We start from the raw sequence: 12,061 nt of genomic DNA, 5'->3' as shown, positions 1-12,061 counted from the left end.
AGATTCGATTTAGACAGACTGTAGTTACAATCTATGAATCTATTTATCTAAACTTCATCCAATACTTCCTGCACTGAGCCCAGTAACTAAATTAGCTGGACAGAACATGTCCAAATGTGGGGTTTCAAAGTTTGGATTCAAGATTTCCCAAGATTCAGGAGGGCTGACGTTTGCTGTTCAGATTCAAGCCACTGTTGAAATAGGCTCTTACAAACTCTGATCTAATTTGGGGTTCTGGATCCATAGTTTATATTTGAAAACCAACTCAGTGAAATTAATTTGAGAGAAAGATTTCAGCATTTAATATGAAATGGAGAACCCGTGAATATATTTCGGCTCCACGCTTTCACATCACGTTTTTCTTCCCTGTAGCACGCTTGGGTCATCCTGACATCCAACAGCAAGGTCTCAATATGAAACAGGCAGCTTTATGCTCCATGAATGATGAATGCATGACAGAAACTGAACTCCATGTGTGTACTCACTGTTCGGGAGAGTCGAACAAACAGCACGTTATGGCTCAATGCATTTATTCAAGGGTCAGCCTAGCAGCCAAGAAAAGGTAACTTTATACACAGCATATCCTGAGAACAGAAGATTTCAAGAGGATAATTGCATCTGCTCATTCACAAACACACCCAGATATTTGAAATCTAAGTCTAGGACTTAAAAGATAAAACCTAGAGCTGCCAATCTTTAGTTCTTCACTCATTTCACATCTGCGTGAAGAGTCTGCGCGTCTGATGCCATGTACAATTAGGAGGACACTGTTAGAGTATAGTGTGTGTGTGTCTGTCTAGGTATACACACACACACACACACACCCCTCTCCCTCTGTCGTGATTCTTGTTTTTAAAAAAAAAAAGCCTTTAAATATTTTTCCCCTTCTACCAATTTGTCATTATCACTTGGCAGGGTTTGGAATTCTTCCATTAACTTAACGGTTGTAGCACAAAGACTGGAAATAAGGTAGCTTGGATTCCAATGACACCAATTGTATAAATACGTACTACCAGGCATAGTGGGTACTACAGAGAGTTGTCCTATTGACATCACTGGGACTACCTATGGTACAACACACTTATAGGATCAAGCCCTCTGCAAGTCTCTTAACCAATGTATGCCTCAGTTCCCATCTGTAAAATGAGGGAAATAACTACCTTAGTAAAGTGTTTTGAAATCTTCAATAAAGTGCAACATATAAATGCAAATTACTAAGTTACTATTTTTACTAAGTTACTATTACAGCTGGATCAAAAATTTCAAATCAGTGTTTTCATTAAATAAAAAGTCCTTCCCTGAAATGAACTTTTGTGGAAAATTTCATGCCTCTATTTTTTTGTAATTTTTTTTAAAATCAAAACATTATCAGAAATGCGATCAAAGTGGCTTTAAAAAAAATTTGTTTACCAAAAACAACAGAACTTGCCACTGGTACAGCCACCATACACCAGACACAATGCACATGGCAGCGAACAGCACAGGCATGTAGAAATAAAAATAAATGAAAGGCTCGGGCACAAAAAGAATTACATATAGCAAGGGACGTACAAAGCAAGAAGAAGCAGTTCTATAAATACATTAGGGAGCAAGAGAAAAGGGAAAGGGAGGTCTGGTTCTTAACAAGGAAGAAGCACTAGTAATGAAGGTTGAGGTGTTTAATTCCTATTTTGTTTCAGTCTTTACTAAAAAGTTTAATTGTGACCAGATACCTAATACAATCAATATTAATAGGGGGAAAGGAACACAAGCCAGGATAAGGAAATAGCAGGTTAAAGACTATTTAGATATGTTTAATGTATTCACCTCAGCAGGGCCCGATGAAATGCACTTGAACTAGCTGAAGCAATCTTGGATCTGTTAGTGATTCTCTTCGAGAACTCAGGGAGCGGAGGTGATCCATCCATCCCATCCCCTGCCGCCCATTCCTAGCATCTGGCAAAGTCCCAGAGGATTGGAGAAGGGCAAACATAGTACCCATCTTTAAAAAGGAAACAAGGAAGTCTCAGAAAATTATAGACCAGTCAGCCTAACTTAATTATCCAGAAAGATAAGTTATCCTAAATTATCAATAAATCAGTTTATAAGCACCTAGCGTGCAACAGACCTGTAAAGCAATAGCCAACATGGATGTGTCAAGAACACATTATGCCAAACTAACCAAATGTCCTTCCTTGACAGGGTTACTGGCCTAATAGATAGAGAGGAAGTAGTAGATGTGATCTATCTTGATTTTAGTAATGCTTTAAGACAGTCCCACATGACATTCTAATAAGCAAACTAGTGAAATAAGGCCTAGATGACATTACTATCCAGTAAGTATACACGCAGTTGAAAACCACACTCAAAGAGTAGTTATCAATGGTTCACTGTCAAACTGGGAGGAGGCATTTAGTGGGGTCCTGCAAGGGGCAGTCCTGGATCCCGTACGATTCGATATTTTCATTAATGACTTGGATAGTGAAGTGGGGAGTATAAAATCTGCAGATGACACCAAGCTGGGAAGGGTTGCCAGCACTTTGGAGGACAGGATTAGAATTCAAAATGATCTTGATAAATTGGAGAATTGATCTGAAATCAACAAGATCAAATTCAATAAAGATAAGTGAAGTATTTTGCACTTAGGAAAGAAAAATCAAATTCACAACTACAAAATGGAGAATAACTGGCTAGATGGTAGGTACTGCTGAAAATGATATGGGGGTTACGGTAGATCACAAATTGAATACGAGTCAATGTGATGCGGTTGCAAACAAAAGGCAAATATTCTGGCATCTATTAACAGAAGTGTCATATAAGTGTCATGTAAGACCTGATAACAGTCTTCAAATGCGTCAAGGGCATTAGAAAGAGGATGGTGACAAATGGTTCTCTGTGTCCACTGAAGACAGGACAACAAGTCATCTGCTTAAACAGCAACAAGGGAGATTTAGGTTAGATATGAGGAAAAGTTTACTACACTATAAGGCTAGTTAAGCACTGGAATAGGTTTCTAAGGGAGCTCGTGGAATCCCTGTCACTAGAGGTTTTTAAGAGCAGGTTAAAACAACCAACTATCAGCTATGGTCTAGATTAGTGGTTCTTAACCAGGGGTGCATGCACCCCCTGGCAGTGCGAGATGCACTTTCTGGGGGTGTGAGACATGCCAGATTTTTTTAAAAGGCAAATCATTGAAAACACAAATTAAGCACAGGCACGTAAGTACAATTACTTTGTTTCATCAAACCTATGTATTTATTAACACTATACATTTTTTAACGATTACTGTAATATACAAACAAAATATATCTAGGTTTAAAGAACTGACCTATTTCAATTATTGTTAGTAAGGGGTGCGAGTATATATTTTGATTTTTGATCGGGGTGCAAGAACATATTTTGAGAACCAAAGGGGTGCAGGCTGCAGTAAAGGTTAAGAACCACTGGTCCAGATATACTTGGTCTTGCCTCAACATAAAGGGCTGAGAACCTCCTGTGGTCCCTTCCAACCCTACGTTTCTTTGATTCTACGACTACAACCTTAATTCTGCCCAGACAAGGATGCCAGTCTTTCAGCGCCCCCTGTCCCAAACTCCATACCCAGATCAGCACCACCATAATCACACCAGATTCCCACCCCTGGTGTCTTTTCTGTGCAGTTCTGGGAATTACACTCACATACATTTGGGAAAAGAGATTTGAAACCAGTTTTATAGTGAAACTAATGCACAGGTCCTTTAATTAACAGCTTCTCCTTAATAAAAACTATAATACGTAGGACCAGAAATTACCTAGCACCTTGAAAAATAATTTAACTTGTACCTCTCTCATTAAAACATAATAGATAATAGTGTAAATATCATGTAATGCTAAGTTATCTGACATCTTAATTGGTTAGAATGACAGATTCAAAACAAAGCCACTCCTTTAATTATGTTTATATAATGTAACTTTTGGCATAGAAAGTAATGCATCCCTTCAGCTATGCTTTACATCTGCTTGGGCAGCACATTATGAGATTGTTTGTAATGCTTCTGCTTAATGTTTCGAGGGAGTGACTACCTGCTACAGAGAACAGGCACAAAAACATCTTTTCCCTTGTGGGGAATTTTCTGCTTTTGGACCCATGCTCTACTGAGGAAGCATGGTACAGTGGTGGAGGTGCCAGTCTTGGACTTAGGAGACCTGGGTTTAAGTCCCTGTTCTAACGAAGACTTCCTGTGTGACCATAGGCAAGATGGTGAGTCTGTACCTCAGTTCCCCACCTGTAAAATGGGGATAATAATAATAATAATAATACTTCTCTCCCCACACAGAGATGTTCAAAGAATAAATATATTCAAGACTGAAGTGCTCATATATGCAGCCCCCATTAGCGGTGCAAGTAAAACAGATAGCATTTCTGTGGCGTATTCTGCACTTCAGACCTGCTCAAAAGCCCATGGAAATCAATGAGAGTCTTTCCATTGACTACAGCGCACACTGGATCAGACCCTTTATCCCCATTATTAGGGAAAAGTCATGGCTTGAAGTCAATTCCCACAGTGGGTAGAGGGGAAGCAGGGCCTTGGTTTTACCCCATTCCTTTTGGGAGGACTAGCTGCAGCGGTGGGGGAGGAAAGGCTTCACGTGCCCATCCCTCACCCCAACGCTATGCACAATCTGGCCCTTGAAGTTTGCAGAGCACCTCGCTGTAGAGATGTGGTGTGCTATGCACAACAGCGCACAGGTGGGATTGAACCAATACTGCCCTTTTCCGGGTGGCTTCACAGCTATATGCACAATAGACGCTTCACTGGAGGAAAAGGCCCCATAGCTGTTTAATTCTGCTGGCTCCAGAGAGAGCATTCTACATGGAAGCCAATGCGGCGCTGTGTGAGTGTGTCTACAGGCAGAGCCCCTGGGACCGTTTCATCCTGGGGGCATCATCACTGACTCCAAAAGATGGGTGAATGTGGCCCAGAACCAAAGAGAGGTATGAACTCCTCCCGCTAGTTGCAGTAAGGTTCTGAAACCAAGTGAGGACATTTTGATGCCATTACGTAGGATCAGTTTACTCTTGAACGTCTACCGTTAACTTCCAGGTATTCAGGGCCTGTAGCCAGAGACTGGGATTGTAGCAGGAACTGGGGTAGAGAAGTAATAGTATTTAATCGTTACATTCATGTAGCACACAGAGGTCCCAAAACCAGGACTGGTGGCCTATTATGGTAGTAGTTGTACAAACACATGGCTTCTGCCCCCAAAAGCTTACAATCTACAAATATTCCAGTTCTGACTCTGGCATCCCTGGGACCTGTAGCAGGGATCTGGTGCAGTTTTCAATATAAGTGATCTGCACTGCAGCTAGGAAACCCATAATGTGGTTTTCGGAGCAGAATAACCATCTTTTCTCTTTCCATTGGCCAACACATAAGGCTGAGCAGTGACTCAGGATGCTAGCCTTTGGAATATTGCACACCTGAATCAAAGTAATTTCAGTTCTAGAAACAGCAGTCAGTTGAAATAAAGAAATCCTACACCATGAGATACTACAGCAAACACACCCATCTCCCCGCCTGAGGGAAGGGTGTCGATGCTTCAAGAAAATTGGCCTTCCAAAAATTAGAAAAAGAAAAAATAAGGAGTGGTAGTTTTGGGCTTTGTTTTTTGGGAGGATTTTTTTTTTTTTAAGACAATTCACTCTATTAACCCACTTAGGGCCTCAACCCGCTCTACCACCCTAGGTCCCCTTAGGGACTATAGTCAGTATTGCATCATGGCCAGAACTAGTGATTTAAAAAATGGGTAAACTCACATAACGTCCATATTCCTTAACCGAAGTGAAAAAAAGCTTTGTTCACCCCATGTTTACCCTCGACTACACTACTGGACAGATGTACAAAGATGGAATCCCATAACTATATTCCAGGGCCATACTTGGGTTGCTTTACTGAAGCTATGAGTGCACTTTTAAAAGCCATTGCCATTGTGTTACTTATAATTACTGTACCTAAAGCTTGAGATATGAATTGTCTATCCACAGCAAAATTTTAAAAATGAACCTGTATAAACCCCTCAGACTACAGCTAATGGAGATTCTTCTTTAGTTCAGCAAGGGCCTGTGCGTTGGAGCCAAGGGTCTTGAATGCGTTACCTAGGGAGGTGGTGGAATCTCCTTCCCTGGAGGTTTTTAAGGCCTGGCTTGACAAAGCTCTGACTGGGATGATTTAGTTGGGAATTGGTCCTGCTTTGAGCAGGGGGTTGGACTAGATGACCTCCTGAGGTCCCTTCCAACTCTGATATTCTATGATTCTAATCTATCAGGCAGCAGATACGCAGTTTCAACAGTTTTCAGAGTAACAGCCGTGTTAGTCTGTATCCGCAAAAAAGAACAGGAGTACTTGTGGCACCTTAGAGACTAACAAATTTATTAGAGCATAAGCTTTCGTGGACTACAGCCCACTTCTTCGGATGCATATAGAATGGAACATATATTGAGGAGATATATATACACACACATACAGAGAGCATAAACAGGTGGGAGTTGTCTTACTAACTCTGAGAGGCCAATTAAGAGAAAAAAAAAAAAAAACTTTTGAAGTGATAATCAAGCTAGCCCAGTACAGACAGTTTGATAATAAGTGTGAGAGTACTTACAAGGGGAGATAGAGTCAATGTTTGTAATGGCTCAGCCAGTTTCAACAGTGATGGTCTGTATGGAGCTATAGATTTGTTACATCACAAATGGGCACACACAGGCAGCTACACTTGCGTTTTCACAAGACAGAGTCCTCAAAACACAGCTTCTCTTTTTCCACATTTCCTGGCTTTTACCTCCTCTCCCACTTTAGAATACAGAAAACAATTTTGAACAGAATATATCCAGTGAAAGAAGACAAATCAATAGTTAACTATGCTTACAAAAGATACCAAGATATATATCAGCATAAAGGCTTTGGGTTTCAAAACCCTATTGACATTCTGTTGATTAGCATTGACCACACATCCTGCAAGTTACAGTAGAAGCAAACAAAAGGCTTTCCCTATTATTTATAGTAACATTTTGGAAAAGCCATATATATTGCAGCACAGAAGGTGGGGAGAAGGGGGAGAAACGACAGGAATGAAAGGTAGTTTGCTAAGCTAATAAAACAGCAAGTTTTCCCATCAGTTTCCTTGGTCTTAAAGAGTCCTTTCAGATTAAAACTTGTGAGTTATACCCCTAGCAAAACCAGTGACAAACATTTTCATTGCAGATTGTTAAAGCACGTGGGCTCATTTGATTTCAGCTATGAAAATACTTCCCAGTTATTCAGAATGTTATTGGTTTAATTAGTGATTTAAGAAAGTGACATGTAATGATGAATGATATGAGAGTCCTAGAAAAGTCTCTCTGTCATTAGTCAGTCAAGTTAAGTCTATCTATAGAGTGAGACTGACCTTATGAAAACAACAGAACACAAGCTAGATTTACACTAAGCTACAGCCTGGACCTGTAATATTTGCAATAAATTTAGAGAAACAAAAAAATTACTTCTAGATTATTTTTACTACATGGCAACTGTTACCCCCTGCTGCCTGAGAAGTTTTGGCTAATTACATGAGTAATATCTGACAAAGGTCTTGGTGTCTCATACATTTAGAACTGGAGAAAATGTCCTTTAATGCAAACCTTAAACAACGAGGAACTTCATAAACATAGACCCAGAATGGACCCAGAATCGACATCAGTCACATGAGAGGGGGGAAAAGGTCTTAGAAAACTGCCAACTCAATGAGCCTCAAACCAGAACTTCCTGAAAGTCTGCATTTTCAACATGAGGTCCTCATGGTAGGCACTTACATCCATATTTGAGGCACCTTATTGGGTCTGCAAAAACCAGGGGACCTGACTCTTCCACGCTGTTCTCACAGCATTGGCTTATTTATGAGAAGTAACCTGCACCACAAGCTTAAGTGATCAAACTGATTGGATTTTGCAGTTCAGACACCCAAGTGACTCTCACAAAGGCTGGCTTTTCAATAGTGGCTGAGAATGGTCTGTGGTAGTGATAGGTCTGAGGAGCTTGATCAGAGATGGTCTTATTGTCCTTCCCAGGCCAGTGCATCTCCCGGAGCTCTTTTCCCTTGCTCTGGCACCCTTTCACATCTTTAGACTAACGTAGCGGTTTGTGGACCAGCTATGTGCTAAAGGCTGCCGGGCCACATGGCAGGGTCCAGGTTCCTGGTTGCCCAGCTGCCCGGCATGATGGGGATCTGGGGTCCAGGGTTGCCACCCAGACCTGCAGGGTCCGGCGTTGGCGTCGGGCCCAGTGGGTTGGGGTCCGTAATGCCACACGGCTGCCCTGCTGCAAGGCCCCCTGCCCAGGGTTCCGCTTCTGGCCCCACTCTGTGGGGGGATCTCTGAGTGGGAGGTGGTGAGCATAGGTGTCTGTGGGGAAGGGGTTGAGGGAGCACATTGTGGGTCTCTACCTGCGGCCCAAGTAACACATTGTGGGTCTCTACCTGCGGCCCAAGTAACACATTGTGGGCCGCATAAAATAGGTTGAGAACCCCTGGACTAGCCCATTGACACATTTTGATCTGACAGGCACTTGTGGACTTTTGCATTCTGCCGTGCACTCCAGGGCTAGGATTGCTCACACATGCTGCTTGTCCCACAGCCCAAGAGAGGCAGCGGCCTCCAATCAGGTCCAGGCAGGTAGGCTCACAGGAGGGACCTAAACCTGGGGTGACTCTTGAACAGCAAGTGCAGAAAGGTAAACAAACAAGTCAATTCCACAGCAGCCAATGCAGTGAGGAATAGCAGCGGGAGGACAACTTGCTCCATGCTAGCTATACTCAGAAATGGAACACGTCCACACTGCCATGAATTGAATTTAGCTCCAACCAAAAATAGAGCTACCCAAGTTAAACACCAGAGTAAATATATAGATTTAACTACAGCCATCTAACATACACAAGTGTTCCATGTCCTCCTGTGATGGGGTGTGTACCTAACACAGGCCCTGAAGGGGTTAATGTGGGCCTGAGAGGCCAATGAACATACCTGGCAGCACTTGAGAGAGAGACCCCGCTAGGCTTAACTGATGATGAAGCCCAGCTGGGGAGGGGCTGGGTTGTGATTATAAAGCCAGGAAGTTTGTGCCAGAAAAGAGCTGCAGGTAGAAAGTTTGCAGTCGCTCTGGAAGATAGAAGAGGCAGGAAGCAGTCCAGATAGGCAGCAGACCTTGGCTGCCAGCTACAGGGTCCCTGGGCTGGAACCCAGAGTAGAGGGAGGGTCTGGTTTCTCCTACCAGCCATTAAGAAAGGTGGTGTGAACCGCCCTGAGATAAGGGGTGTAAGGACTACAGAGCATAAAGACAGATGGAAACCTGTAGTAAGGTCATTACCTGGAGTAAAGTCATTGGATTTGGATACCCTGGAAGGGGTGGACTAAAGCATAACCTGGCCAGAGGGCCAAGCTGCAGGGAGAGAGACAACCACAATGACGGAGTGACTATCTGCAGGGAATGTCATAGGGGGAGATAGCTACTATACCATGCCTGGCCACATGGAGGTGGGGCTCATGCAGTGAGTGAACCCCTGCCCAATTTGCAGAGAATGAGGGTCTGTTGCATCTCTCAATAGGAGTGGTGCCTCTTTTGCTGAAGCTGCAAGCTCTCCTGCTCTTGTTTCTGAAGGCAGGGCCAGTTCTAGGGGCAAGCAAGTAGGGCACTCACCCTGATCAGCAACTTCCAGAGGATGCTTTTTTCCTCTACTCAGATCAATCAGCTATTTTTACCCTTCTCTACTGATTGGGCAGCTGTGGTTTTTGGGGGAGGGGGTTTGGGGGTTGTGTGTGTCCAGCTGCTGGGCAAAAAACAGTTTTTGTGCTCGCTAGCGAAACAACGAGGGCTGCTTCCTGACTCAAGGTCCCCCATTTACTCCAGGGTGCCAGCCAAGATGGCAACTGCTAAAGACAAGTCAGCTCCCACTAAAAGAAGGATACTTAGTGCAACTTCTGTGGGGATGGGCCACACTGAATATAAACACAGAGTTAAACACTCTTCTCCATATCAGTTGTTAGCATTTACCTCCTGGGCGGCCTGATGCCCAGTCTTTCACATACATCTGCAGACTGCATGGGGTGCAACAGATCTTGGCAGCAAAGGAAAAACGTAATGCAGTTTTTAAAGTCGGCATAACTCTGAGCCAAGGGGAAGGAAGTGGAAACAAAAATATGCAGGAGCATCAGATCATAGAATAAGCCCTCACTCCATGGCAAATCCAGCTCCAGCCCCACAGCAGGAGACTCACCTGGCAGCCAAATACATGGGCAAGAAGAGTGTGGAGGGGCCATGCAGACAGCACACCTCTATGGAGTGGCGCGATGCATGACTTGAAGATTCTTCCTACCACACCTCTCGGTGTCTTTTCAGCACTGGACAACTACATGGGCCCAGTATGATGCTGGTGGAGCCACACCCAGAGAGCAGCACTCAGTTTGGGACACTTCATTAAAGTAAACAATGAGCAAGTTGCAGGGAGTTCATAAAACCCTAATTAACTCTGTTCCCAAGGTGCTAGTATAGCAGCACATTGGGAACAGCTGTTCTGCCACGGGGCTGCCGTGCTAGAGTAGCACTGGAAACCTTTTCATCCCTCTAGGGTCTCTTTGGAAGCTCCTATTCCCCAACACTCCCACCAGTTACCACTGCTGTCCCCCCACCACACTGAATATTTTGTTTAAACGGAATTGCGAAGAGGCTGGAGGGCTTGACATCCTGTCAAAAGAAAATGCAGAGAGGTACAGAAGGGTAACCTGGCTAAGAAGCAACCACAAGCTACTGCTCTACAAACACTAGCTGAGTGTAAACCCTAAAGCAGGGAGGATTCAGGTAGAGCAGTACAAGGGGCATAACTAGCCTTCTGCCAGGCTGCTTCTTATACCTGGAATGGCCTGGCCAAACCTGTTCGCAAAGTGCCCCATCCAGCATCCATTGAAGTAAAAAGGGACTCTCCATTGCTCAACGGGCTTTGGACTAGGAGCCAAGCCACTCTTGCTTCATTAAAATCCCTCTTAAAAATCTCACCCATGAGAAAGAGGTGAACGGGAACAACATGGGCCAGATACTCAGCTGGTGTAAATGTACATTAGTATCAATGACACTCTCTCATCCACTGCCAGCAAGAACTCACTGCCGTTAATGGAGCTCTGCTTATTTACACCAGAGAGGATCAGGATCAATCATCTCGTTGTAATCACGGAGATGCAGCCATGCCTTTGAGTCACTAAGTGACCTCATTAATGTCACCCTCCTCCCACTTTATGACCCTTATTGGTTGTGCCAAGTCTAATTTAGATGATGTGTTCATCAGTAGAGAGACTGTGTCTTCACTTGTGTTTGTGCCTGGCCACACCTTCAGCCCCATGGAAAGCAGCGAGTAATTGCAAGATGACAATGCTGGTGAAAAGAATCAGGCCCGACAGCCATGTAGTGAGAGGCACAGGGTGTTGGGACAGTCTCCCAGAAATGAAAGCTCCATTAAAAGTCTGCAACCGGCTTGAGCTCACACTGTGAGAGACCGTTTGGGGAGTTGTGTTTAGCGAGGCAACAACAACAAATCCGGATACTAAAAATCTAGGGTTACCATATCTCATAAATAAAAAAAGAGGACCCTCCACGGGCCATGGCCACGCCCATTTCCCCACCCCTAGCCCCGCCCCAACTCCGCCCCTTCCCCACCCTAACTCCGCCCCCTCCTCCCTCCCACTCCCAGCCAGGGGGAAAGGGCTGCCCCAGTGCTACCAGCTCCATGGTTTCCCGGGCAGCCCCCAGACCCTGCGCCCCCAGCCGGCGCTTCCCCAGCGCAGCTGGAGCCTGGGAGGGGAAGCACCCAGCCGGGGGCGCAAGGTCTGGAGGCTGCCCAGCAAACCGTGAAGCCGGTAGCGCTTGGGCTTTGGGTAACCCCTATGCCTCCGGACCCTGCGCCCCCAGCCGGGCACTTCCCCTCCGGGGCTCCGGCGGCTCTGAGTAACTTACACTGTATAAGTTACACAGAGCCGAAGAGGAGCAGAGCCCCTGCAGCTGGAGGCTCTGCTCCTCTTAGGCTCTGT

Source organism: Trachemys scripta, chromosome 5 (genome assembly GCF_013100865.1).
Source record: "Trachemys scripta elegans isolate TJP31775 chromosome 5, CAS_Tse_1.0, whole genome shotgun sequence".
Taxonomy (NCBI): Eukaryota; Metazoa; Chordata; order Testudines; family Emydidae; genus Trachemys; species Trachemys scripta.
The sequence above is the reverse complement of the archived record's forward strand: the minus strand, read 5'-3'. Positions refer to the sequence as shown.